General features: G+C 45.3%; 1 protein-coding gene across 1 annotated transcript in view; it reads left to right on the top strand.

The window, feature by feature from the left end:
• Nt5c2 (5'-nucleotidase, cytosolic II) overlaps positions 1–12,471 on the top strand; it is a 143,925-nt gene that overhangs the window by 22,439 nt on the left and 109,015 nt on the right. The window lies entirely within an intron of this gene.

The raw sequence follows: 12,471 nt of genomic DNA, 5'->3' as shown, positions 1-12,471 counted from the left end.
AGCTTTAAAGTAGTCTATTAGGGCTGGGGTCAGGGGAGATGTGTTACTCAGCTGCATAGCTCCTGCCTAACATGGTCAAGGTCCTGGGCATGAGGCCCTGGGTTTGATCCCCAGGACAAAGAAGAAAAAAGAAAAAAAATTTGCCTTTCACTCTGTAGATGGAGGCAAGTTCATGGCAAATGGATTTTCTGTGTGCATTGTTAAGTCACCTAAATCCCCTCCATCCATCCATAGTTCTATCACAATAAGGCAAGGAGGCCCCTGCTGCTGCTGCAGGGCAGGTTATGTAATGGAATCCTTTGTGCGGCCTGAAAAAGATGCAAAAGGGCAAGGGGAAATTTGGGCAAAATAAAAGTCATGAAGTCTCAAAAACAAATAAATAAGTAAATATGTCAGGGAGTCTCTGATAGACATGAAGTTTGAGATTCTAATCACTTCTCTTTGAGATTCCTTGTTTTTAGAATTTTTCCAATGGATTGAAGTGGTCCTGAATAATGTTCACTATAGGAAAGTGGACCAAGAGAACCCACCAAGAAGAGGAGGAGTTAAGCCTGGTGTTGTGTGTGTGTGTATGTGTGTGTGTGTGTGTGTGTGTTTTCGTGTGTTGGGAGGCAGGGAGTTCTTGGGCAGTGTTTGCTGGAACTGGAAACTCTCTGACCCAGCCATCACCACTGAACCCCAGGAACAATGATTAAGCAAGTTAGGGTGACCTTGGGAACTCAGCATGGAGCATCTCAGGGATCCAGAGCAGCAAGTTCCCTGCAGCAGGACTAGGGATGCATTGGGTTGTGCAGGGAGGGTTTTTATCAGCTAGCTGCTCAGTGCCAGTGACAGGGGCCGCAGCTCTCACAAATGGATTTTCTGATGAATGGAACTGTGTCTTTGGTTCTCTGTCCTTAAGCACTTAAAAACTGGCCCCTTTGGTTTGAGAAAGCAGGAATGTTAGATGTTAAACAACTCAAAGGGAGGAGAAAGACTTTCTGCTCATCTGTCATGTGGGTGGTCAAGTTAATTTTGAAAAGTAGAAGAGACATGACCTTATTTATGTACCAGGCTGGTGATTCAGGTCATTTCAGGTCGAGGCGGTTACATAAATTGAAATTGACCTTCTGAGAAACCATTGCTTCATATCTTCTGTCATTTCTTTAGACACCAGGACAGGATAGAGGAAAACAGGAACCTAGAGTGTATAGAGGGGCCCTTATCAGAAAGGGCCTCAGTAGCCCTCTATATATCATAGTTTTCTGTTAAAGGGACCACACTATTCCCACCCACCGTGGGTTGAAGATTTTCTCTTTACTTGGGACAATCTGCTGTCCATCCTTTCCTTTCCCATTGCTTCTTCTCAGACCCCAGAACACTAATTGCTCAGTGTTCTGTAACAAATGCCTAGTGATCCATAGATTCTATTTTAAATTCACTTTAAAGAAATTAATTAGAATCCCTGCTGTAGGAACTTGTGATTAATGACTTGGTGTTTTTATCGCATTTCCTGGACATGCAGGCAATGTCAGGGCCTGATTCAAAGGTTTGTCTTTCTCTGGTTCTTAATTAAGGACAGCATTCTCCTCTACCTTCCACAACCTGGCACTTTACTCTCTAAGCCCAGGGGTTTTCTCAATTCACTGTTCCAGGAAGGTGCTATCAATTGATAGGAGTTGGCACCAGACTTGTGGGTTCAAACCCATACTTACTACTTAATAATTATATGATCTTGAACAAATCATTTAACCTTTTTGAGGCTCAGTCTTTGTCAGCTATAAATTGAGATAATATCTAGTTTTCAGTAGTTGCATTAGAATTATCAAGAAGACTAATTAAGGGCACATTTGTGAAAATACCCAGCACTGAACCTGGCACATGTTAGGTACTCCAAAGAATATGGGCTTTAAGGAGCATCACAGATCAGTTTGGGTTCTAGGGACTGTGGAAACTTTTTTTTTTTTTTAACCAGGAAATTATGTCCACCAATCATGGCTTGGAGAGAACTCACCCCAGCTGATAATCCAGTACTGGCTTTGAGTTCTTGGTGAGGTTAAAGAAAGAAGCTGGAATGGCTCAGGAATGCCTTGTGGAGGAGGTGGAATTTGACCATGTCTGAAGATTTAGGATTTGGAAAAGCCACCTGTTGGAAAGTGGAACAGCATGAGCAAAAGCGGTAAGAGAAAGTTTAAGAACACAGAGAGGAGACTGGCCGTTCTGGAGCCCAGGGTCAGGCCTGGGGGCTATCTTCCAGTAGGTGGAATTTGAGTTTACCCGGACTTTAACTGACCCTATCAGCCTCAGAGGTACCAAGGTGACCAGATGCTGTATGGCTCACAGTTACCACCAGGGGGCAGTATGACTCAACAGTGTTGCCCTTCAATGGTTGGTTTAGAACTTGTTGCTGAGGTCCTATTTTGCACCAAGGGTTTGCTCTAGGAGTTTAAAAGACCTGGCCATAAAGGTTATCTATTCATCAAGCTTATGTTTGTAGAACACTTTAAATGGAGGTTGCAGTAATCTGGTCTAACCCTAACCACAACTCTGTGTGATCTATATGTATTAGTGTCATCCCCCTAGAGTAACTAGCAAGGATATTAAGTGAATTATTCAAATTTGTGTAAGTGGTAGGGAAATCTGAATTTGAATGCAGGGGCATAGTCTCCATCACTGCAAACTACTGCCCTTTGTTAAGCAGATAGGAGCTTAAACAGATTTAGCATGATAATAAGAGTCATATTAGTAATGATTAAAAACCTACAAAGATTCACTTTGGAAAGATGAAAAAAGTTCTGGAGATGGATGGTAGTGATTCTTACACAATAGTGTGAAAGTACTTGTACTTAACACCACCAAACAGTATACTTAAAAATTGTAAATTTTATGATTTTTTAAAATATTTATTTTTTAGTTGTAGTTGGACACAATACCTTTATTTATTTATTTACTTTTATGTGGTGCTGAGGATCAAACCCAGGGTCTCACACAATCCCAGCTCCAGTTTTATGATTTTTTTAACATTTATTTTTTAGTTGTGAACACAATACCTTTATTTTATTTTTATGAGGATCAAACCCAGTGCCTCAAGCATGCTAGGCAAATGCTCTACCACAACCCTCGCCCCTACTTTTTATGTTCGTGTTATCACAATTTAAAAAGTGGTAACAGCTACATAACATTTGTTAACAGCAGTAGTTATTATATATTAGTAGCTGCCTTTCTAAAGTACTTATGAACCTATTTCTCTAATTCTTACAACCACCAATTGTGTGGTAGGTACCATTATTATTCCTATTTGACAAATAATTTTATCATCTGGTCTTACTTCTCCCTTCCTGCCCAACAACACTGGCAATGGTCTGCATTGATAGTCCTTGGTTAACTGGTTGTGAAGTGTAATAGAGGGGAAATACCATGGGTTTTGGGAGTTGACCAACCTGCTATTGTACCAGCTGAATGTTGGTAGGCAAGGTACTCTATGCTTCCGTTTTTTCATTTGTAAAATAAAGATGATAATACTTGCTAGGCCAGGTCTTGTGGTGCACGCTTGGCCTGTAATCCCAGCAGCTCAGGAGGCTGAGGCAGGAGGAGTTCAAAGACAGCCTCAGGACCTTAGCGAGGCCCCTAAGCAACTCTATGAGACCCTGTCTCCAAATTAAATATAAAAACGGGGCTGAGGATGTGGCTCAGTGGTTAAGCACCCCTGAGTTAAAAAAAAATTACTAGGAATGTTGGGATGAGCAAATAATATAATGTATATGTGAGATGCTTAGCATAGCCAGGTGCAGTGGTGCTCACTCACAACTATTTGGGAGGCTGAGATAGGAAAATCAATTAAACCTAGTAGTTCAAGGCCAGCCTGGGCAATGTAGTAAGTACCTGGCTATAGTAAGTACTTCAGAATGTTGACTGTTATTATTACTTGCACAAGTAGAGTACTTAGAAAATAATAATGAAAGGATGGGTGTGTCCTGAGGGGACTTGAAATAGCTCCTAGTCCCCTTGGTGGGTGAAGGAAAGTGGCTTCCAACAGAGAGTATTCAGTCCCAGTTAGCTTCATTCCTGGAATGACAGGGCTACCTAACATTTCTTGAGTCCCCCTGCATCATTTCACAAGCCCAAGAATGGAGTGGTTTTATGTATATTCATTTCTTTTGCCAGTCAACCAGGAAGCTGCCCTGAGAATCAGTCTAGTGTGGTAATGTTAGGGGACAGACAGATGAGGATGGTGGGAACATGAAGTTAAGAGAATAATACTTTAATATGGGCCCACTGTGCTCATCTGTCTGTTCCCAAACAGTGAGAGCCCCTCCCAGGGCATCAGGCCCAAGTAGTGACGTAAGAGTCACCTTAGCCCTCTCTAAGGGGCCCTCCCAGAAAACCACGTCACCATGTAGTTCTGTTCTGAGAGGTCTCACCTCTCACCCCACCTGTTTTGTGGAGCAGCCAAGAAGATCACGCAAACAGAGAGCTCAGCAGTTTATCCCAGCCTCTGGGTCAGGGGCTAAGGGCAGAGAGGGGAGGGAGGGGCCCGGGGCACCCTGCCACAGCTGCACCTTTGGTTAATATTTATTCTTTCTCCTTTCTCTGCCTGGAAACCAGGGGAAGGCCAGCCGTGGCTTGTAAAGCAAAATCCCAGGGGCTGTGAGAAGCTGGTTCCTGTGAGATGACTCAGCACAGGCCTTTAAAAGGACAGGGAGCGTCCTCTTCCTGGATTCTGCGCAGGCCCATGAGTGTTGTGGGGGTGTTGTGAAGACCTCACTATTCATCAGCTCAGAGGGATTTTGTCTCCTAGGAGTCCAGGGAGGCCCAGCAGCCCTCAGCTCACTAGTAGGGTAGTAGCATCGGGTCCTTGTTGCAGTGTGATTCTTCCTTGAGGAGACCTTCCCTGTCTTACCTGGATGCTACAATCCTTCTCCTCCCCCAGCTTTTGTCAATACTGTGTCACCAGAGTTTTTTAAAACCCATTTCATCAGCATACACCCAAGGGGTACCTGTAACTTGAGCTCCAAATTCCTTAGCACAGTGTGGTCCTGACCAAAATTACTGCTTTATCCCAACTCCCTCTCCTTCCTCTCACCATGTACACTGAACTCTAGCACAGGGTTTCTCAGTATAGTCTATGGACCACCTTCTTCAGCACTGAAGAATGATTCCTGGTCTGCAGACCTACATCTGCTGCTGGTAGAACCTGGGAATCTTCATTTTAATGATGGCACAGTGCTTGTTTGTTTGTTTTATTTAATTTTTTTTAATATTTATTTTTCAGTTTTTGGAAAACACAACATCTTTGTATGTGGTGCTGAGGATCGAACCCAGGCCACACGCATTCCAGGCGAGCACACTACCGCTTGAGCCACATCCCCAGCCCCTGTTTGTTTGTTTTAAAGACAGGGTTTTGCTTTGTTGTCCTGGCTGGTCTGGAATTCATGAGCTGAAGTGATCCTCCTGCCTCAGCTTCCTCAGTAGTTGGAGCCACTGGTGTGTGCCACCATGCCTGGCTCCATGGCTGGTTCTTGCGCAGGCTGGAGCTTAAGAAATCCTGTTCTGCCCATTGGATTGTTGCCTTCCTGGTTGTATCTGGGTAGTCTCACCCCTGTGCCTTCCCTACTCATGTCACTCCCCTTTCTAGAATGCCCTTCCCATCATTTTGGGAGTAGTCTGCTCCTCTTTTAAGGTTCATCTCACATGTCAGCTCTTCCGTGCATTTCTCACAGATCTGGGTTCTTTTCTCTGTGTTCACACAAGTCCTTTGTGCTTACTACCCATATATATATTTTTTTCATTTATTTATGATTCCGAAGGACCGTGGATTTTTTTTTTCCTCCTTTTTTCTTTTTTTCTGTGCTATGGTAGATCCAGCTCAGGGCCTCATACATGCCAGGCAAGTACTCTACCACCGAATCACATCTGCAGTCCTGGATTTCATTTTTGAATCCCTAGACCGAGCAAAGTCCCTGGCAAGAAGAAGGCATTTAATACATGTTTGCCGAATGAGTAAGTGAATGACTGGAGACCAGGTCCTGGTCTAACTTGGGAAAGTAGGTTAAACCCATTATGGAGTGACACATCCATGTTTGTCATTCAGACTCCTGCTTTACATTTTGTCTGCAACTTGGTCTAAAAGCTTGATCTTCCCTGGAGGAAGCTATGAGTTTAGATTTGACCAGAGGTATTTAGGTTAGTGATGAGTTAGGTCTACATAGAAATATTTTTGAAAGCCCAAAATTTGTTTGTGTGGGAGGCCAAGGAACTGCTTTCTCTTGATCTTTCAGAGGGCAGAAACTACCAGACATTCTCTCCACCCATAAACTGTTGTCGAGGATCACCCACATCAGAATTCTTGACCTTCTAACTCTAGTGATGTAACTGCCACCTCAGTCAAAAAGCCCTGGACCTTGTCACAACTGCTCTAGCTCAGAAATGCCAGCTTGCTGGTCTCTGGCCAGAACTTCCTTGCCTTCAGCTTACTCATTTCCCCCACACCCTGCTGACCTGCTCACAGACGTGGTGGCTGCCTTGGATCTCTTTTCTAAAACAGAGTGGCCTCTTCTTTGTTTCCACGGGGAGGTGCCCCTCCTCCCACCTGAAGCCAGTCCCTCACTTGGGCACTGGACTCCAACCTTTCCAGTCCCTTGGCACTGTGCATCATCATGGTCACATTCCTTCCCTTCTTTCTGACTCTTTCCCCACTCTGCATAAATGCAGTCAAGCTTCTCTCACCTCAAAAAGGAAACCTCCCTATAACCATAAGCCAGTCTCGCAAGTTCCCTTCACAGCACAGCTTTTCAAAACAGGAGGCTCACTCTCAGCCCCATTTCTGTCCTTACCACTCCACTTCCCAAGGCCACAAGGGGCTCCTAATTGCAAAATTCAACGAATAGTTTTCAGTTGTACTTTGTGCTTTGCAACATTTGACACGAGCTACTCCTCTCCTCTTTTCCTTTTTCCTCCTCCTCTGTTTTCAGTTTGTAAAGCACCCTCTCTGATGCCTTCTTTATGCAGTCATCTTCTCATTGCCAAATGTCAGTAGTCCATATTTTTCCTCATTTAGTCTTTTTAAAAAATATCTTTACTTTTATTTATTTATTTTTATGTGGTGCTGAGGATTGAACCCAGGGCCTCACGCGTGTGAGGCAAACACTCTACCGCTGAGCCACAACCCCAGCCTCTCATTTAGTCTTTTTTTAACTTTTATTTGCTCTCTCTGCTATAGCTCATGTAGATAGTCTAATGCTTACCACTTCCTGTTCATGACATCAGACATCTCTGAGGCTTTTTTTTTTTTTTAAGAGAGAGAGAGAGAGAGAGGGAATTTTAATATTTATTTTTTAGTTTTCGGCAGACAAAACATCTTTGTATGTGGTGCTGAGGATCAAACCCGGGCCGCACGCATGCCAGGCGAGCACGCTACTGCTTGAGCCACATCCCCAGCCCCTCTGAGGCTTAATAAAATCAAAGTATCCTGCAAAATACAACTTATGCATAGAAAAGGTCCAATAGAGTGCCTGGCATGAAGTAGATGCTCTTTAAATGGAAGCACTTTGTAAGTTATTGTGTCTCATAAAGTATGATATTAATATCACAAATGTCTTTACCTCCAGCCTATGGGTTTGTTTGTTTTATTTTTTGGTACTGAGGATTGAACAGGGGAACTTTACCACTGAGCCATATCCCCAGTCCTTTCTATTTTTTTTTTTTTTGAGACAGGATCTCACTAAGTTGCTCAGGGCCTCACTACTTTGCTGAAGTTGGCTTTGAACTTAGAATCCTCCTGCCTCAGCCTCCTGAGTTATTGGAACTATAGGTACATATCATGCTCTTTATTAGTTTTTAAACTTTTTATTATGGTGTATTTTAAGCAGTACCCAAAGTGAACAGAACTGCTTAACGAATCTCCACATACCTCTGACCCACCTCCGACAAACATCAACTCATAGCCAATCCTGTCCCATTCACTCCCACCCTCTATAAAAGACAGGAGTTTAAAAGAATAATCACAATACTATTATCATAGTTTTAAATATCCAATCTTTTGGATACAGATTTATACCTCTGGTTCTTATGAGATACTGCCACATGGGTGTCCCCTTGATACTTCAAATTTAACTTGTCCAAAGCTGAACTCACCACATTCTTCTCCCTTCCCTTGTGGTCTCTGTCTTGGTGCTGGTCACCACTGTTTACCAGTCCCTGAGGTCAGAACCTTGGAGTGGTCATTGGCTCTTTATTTTCCTCACACCCCACCCAGCCAGCCACCTCCTAAAAATCTCTAGTTCCTCTCCTCTGCATCTTTCCCGCTGCAGTCTTACCAGGCTCTCAGCAAGTCACTGCTTTGGGGCATTAGCTTTTTCTAAAAAAAAAAAGAAAAAAATATATATATTTTGTTTTTGATGGACCTTTATTTATTTATATGTGGTGCTGAGAATTGAACTCAGTGCCTCACACATGCCAGGCAAGAGCTCTACCTCTGAGCCACAACCCCAGCCCCTGGGCATTAGCTTTCTAAGTGGTCTGTTTATTCAGTCTTTCACCCCTCTAATCTATGAATATGATTGCCAATTTTTTCCAATATTTTTTTGTGGTAAAATTTACATAAAATTTACCATTTTAGCCATTTTATTTTTAATTTTTTTTTATCATAGATGGGCACAATACCTTATTTATTTATTTATTTTTATGTGGTGCTAAGGATCAAACCCAGTGCCTCACATGTGCCAGGCAAGTGCTCTGCCACTGAGCTACAACCCCAACTCTTTTTCGCCATTTTAAAGTATCTAGTTCAAAGGCATCTAAGCACATCTGCGTTGTCATGTAACTACCACCACCATCCATCTTCAGATTTTTTTCATCCTCTACAATAGAAACTCAATACCCACTAAACGGTTACAGTTTATTTCTTTTCCCTCAGTTCCTGGCAATTTCCATCTGCTTTCTGTATCTGTAAATTTGACTGCTTTAAGTACCCCATATAAGTGGAACCATAGTATTTACCCTTTTGTGACTGGCTTATTTTATTTAGCATAATGTCTTCAAAGTTCATCTGTGTTATAGCATGAATTTTTCCACTTCTTAAAGCTAATTAATATGCTGTTATCTTTAAAAAAAATTTTTTTAATTGTAGGATGGACACAATACCCTTATTTTTTAAATTTATTTTTATGTGATGCTGTGGATTGAACCCAGAGCCTAGCATGTGCTAGGTGAACACTCTACCAATGAGTCACAACCCCAGCCCCCCATTTTTTTTTTTTTTTGGTGGTACTAGAGATTGAACCAGGTGTTAGGTCGGTGGCGACTTAGTAGCAACTTAGAACAAAGCAGCCCATGCCGGAAAAGAACATCAATCAGATGCCGGCAGAAATGCCTGTCAATCAGCCAGATCTCCTGACTAACGCCTGTCAATCAGCAGGACCCCTTGGCCAATCCTGGAGTTCAGCCAACTCCCCTGACCAACTCCAAGGGGGCAAGGGACCTTAGAAACACCTTTTCCTGTCCTAAGCCCTTCCCTTCCTGCTGTAAGCCCCATAAAAGTCCAGTCCGGTCGAAGCGGTCGAGCTTCCACCAGTTTCTCCTCAGACCCTTCCCCTGTCCCCTCTGTGGTCTGATCGAGTTCCGCCCGGGAGTGATATCTCAATAAAGCCTGTTCAGGGGCTGGGGATGTGGCTCAAGCAGTAGCGCGCTCGCCTGGCATGCGTGCAGCCCGGGTTCGATCCTTAGCACCACATACAAACAAAGATGTTGTGTCCGCCAAAAACTAAAAAATAAATATTAAAAATATTCTCTCTCTTAAAAAAAATACATATATATGAAAATGAATAAAAATAAAGCCTGTTCAGTGGCCCTTTTAAATCTGCCTCCTTTGGTCGCTGCCTGCCCCACCTGATCTGACATCTTGGTGCCGAAACCCGGGAAGGGATCTTTGGGCTTCTCCCTCAGGGGATTGAAGCCCATCCCTTCCCCCTTGAAACGAACTGGGAAATTTCTAAGCAGCTCTTTCCCTCTCCCTTCATCTGGGCTGACAGGAGTGGGGTAAATTCCTCCTTTCCCCTGACCTTCCAGACCCTTTCTGTCTGTCTGCGGGGTCTATCCGTAAGTCACGCGCGTGCCATAGGCCCTGCCCGTTCTGTTCAGGGCTCCGGGGACTGTGGAGACGTCCCAGTCCTCCTGAAAGCCCCCCCCCCCAACCAGATTGGCCAGCTGCTGGGGCCGCGGAGGCTATAGGGATGCCTCAACCTCTGCCCTGGCCCGTATCTGTCCGTAGGTGAGTGCAGACAGAATTTGGGACGCATTCTTCTGCTCCCACTCATCCCTGAGGGTGCCGGAAGGTCATGGGAAATGCAGAGTCCTCTCCTTAGACCCCAAAGTCCTTTAGGTGTCTATATTCAAATTTTGCCAAGTTAGGGCTCATTCAAGAACCGCCTGGTATTTTACTGCACTGAGACAATGGGTCACAATGGCCCTCAGAAGGAACTGTTGATTTTAAACCCTCACTGAATTGGACAATTTCTGTCGCCGGACAGGGAAGTGGGAAACAACATTCAGGCTTTTTGAGATTCACTCCCGTCCTGCCCCCTGCCCCCTGCCCCCTGCTCCTGACCTTCTCTCTGCTCTTTGCTCCTGTCCTCTCTCCTGCAGCCGCTGCCCGCGGCCCAGTCTGCACGCTTCCAGTCTGCCCGGCCACCAGACACATGCGCCCTTCCTCCCTCCCTCGCTGGCTCCCCACGCATGCCTCCCTCTGCTGCCCTGGTTCCACCGGGCAGGCAGAATGGGTCCCACCTTGCTGCAGTGGGTGGGATCCCTCTGAGCCTCCTCCCCCACTCTGCTCACCTCTTCTACTGATAAGACCCTTCCCCCTCCACCTCCCCCACTCTCTTCTTCCTCTCCTGCTACCTTGATTTCTCCACCCACCTCTTCCACCGATACCACCCTTCCCCCTCTCCCTCCACCCCTCTCCTCTTCCTCCTCTCCTACAGCCATGATCACCTCCACGCACTCACCCCTCTCTTCTCCTGTCAGTCCCACCGATCCCTCTTATCAAATAACTCACAGTTCCTTTGTCCTCTCAGGGAAGTAGCCGGTGCTGAAGGGATAGTCCGAATGCACGTCTCATTTTAGCTTCAAGATCTTTCCCAGATTGAAAAATGTCTTGGGTCCTTCTCTGCTGACTCTTCTGCTTATATTAAGGAATTCTGATATCTCTCCCAGACCTATGATCTTACCTGGCACAACGTCTATGTTGTTCTGTCCTCTACTCTGACCCCAGATGAGCGAGCCCGCATTCAGCAGGCTGCTCGAGATCATGCTGACCAAATACGTTTAACAGATATGACTCTCCCCACAGGTGAAGCAGCTGTTCCCCTAACCGAACCTAACTGGGACTTCAAGATGGCCAACAAGGTCACTGTCACTGTGCTCACATGGTCCAATATCTTATAGCAGGCATGCAAGCAGTTTCTAATAAGGTAATTAACTTCGATAAACTGAGGGAAATTACCCAGAATCCTGATGAAAATCCATCCTTATTTCTCAACTGCCTTACAGAGGCCCTAACCAAATACACTAAGCTGGATCTTGGGTCTCCCACCAGGACTACAGTGTTAGCAACCCATTTCATTACTCAATCGGCTCATGATATTAGAAAAAGCTCAAATGAGCTGAGGAGGACCCTCAGACCCCTATCTGAAATCTGGTGAAAATGGCCTTTAAAGCAGGCTCCATTGCAGAAAAAGGTAACATCCCAAACCCAGGCCTTGGCAGCGGCCCTGAGGCCTACATCTCCAGCAAAAGTTTCATGGGGCATCCAGCATTCCTCTCCACCAGGGGCTTGCCTCAAATGTGGATGTGAAGTCACTGGGCTTGCCAATGCCCAAACCCACGGCCTCCTTCCAGGCCATGTCCCACATGTAAGCAGACAGGACATTGGAAGCGTGACTGCCCCATGGCCGGCCCTTCCTCGGTGCCTCTACGCAGGGGTATGACCAGTCAGGTGGTCCCTTCTCTTGAACTATTGGGGTTCACAGAAGACTGAAGAAGCCTGGACTCCAGGATCCCCATGATCCTCGCCGAGCCCAGGGTATCACTCCAGGCAGCGGGTAAGTCCATAACCTTCCTTGTGGACACGGGGGCTACCTATTCTGTCTTGCCTGCCCACTCTAGGCCTCTGTTTCCTTCCCAAGTCTCAGTTATGGGGATTGATGGCAAACCCACCTCCCAAAACCGAACTGCTAAGCTGGCCTATGCCCTGGAGGGACACCCATTCACTCACTCTTTTCTGGTCATTCCATCCTGTCAGTTCCTCTCCTAGGCAGAGATGTTCTCCAATTACTAGGAGCCACCCTTCAACTATACCCCAAGAATACTACCACCCATCTCCTTCTGCCTCTAATCCTTACCCTCTCTAATGACCTGACAGTACCTACTGTGCCATTGCTCCCTGATCTAGTCAATCCCCAGATCTGGGACATCTCCATGCCGGTCATAGCCTCC

Source organism: Marmota monax, unplaced genomic scaffold (genome assembly GCF_021218885.2).
Source record: "Marmota monax isolate L192 unplaced genomic scaffold, Marmota_monax_Labrador192_F-V1.1 WCK01_AAM20220418_F8-fsc00004, whole genome shotgun sequence".
Lineage (NCBI taxonomy): Eukaryota > Metazoa > Chordata > Mammalia > Rodentia > Sciuridae > Marmota > Marmota monax.
Note: the sequence above shows the minus strand (reverse complement) of the source record. Positions and strands in the feature narration are given on the sequence as shown.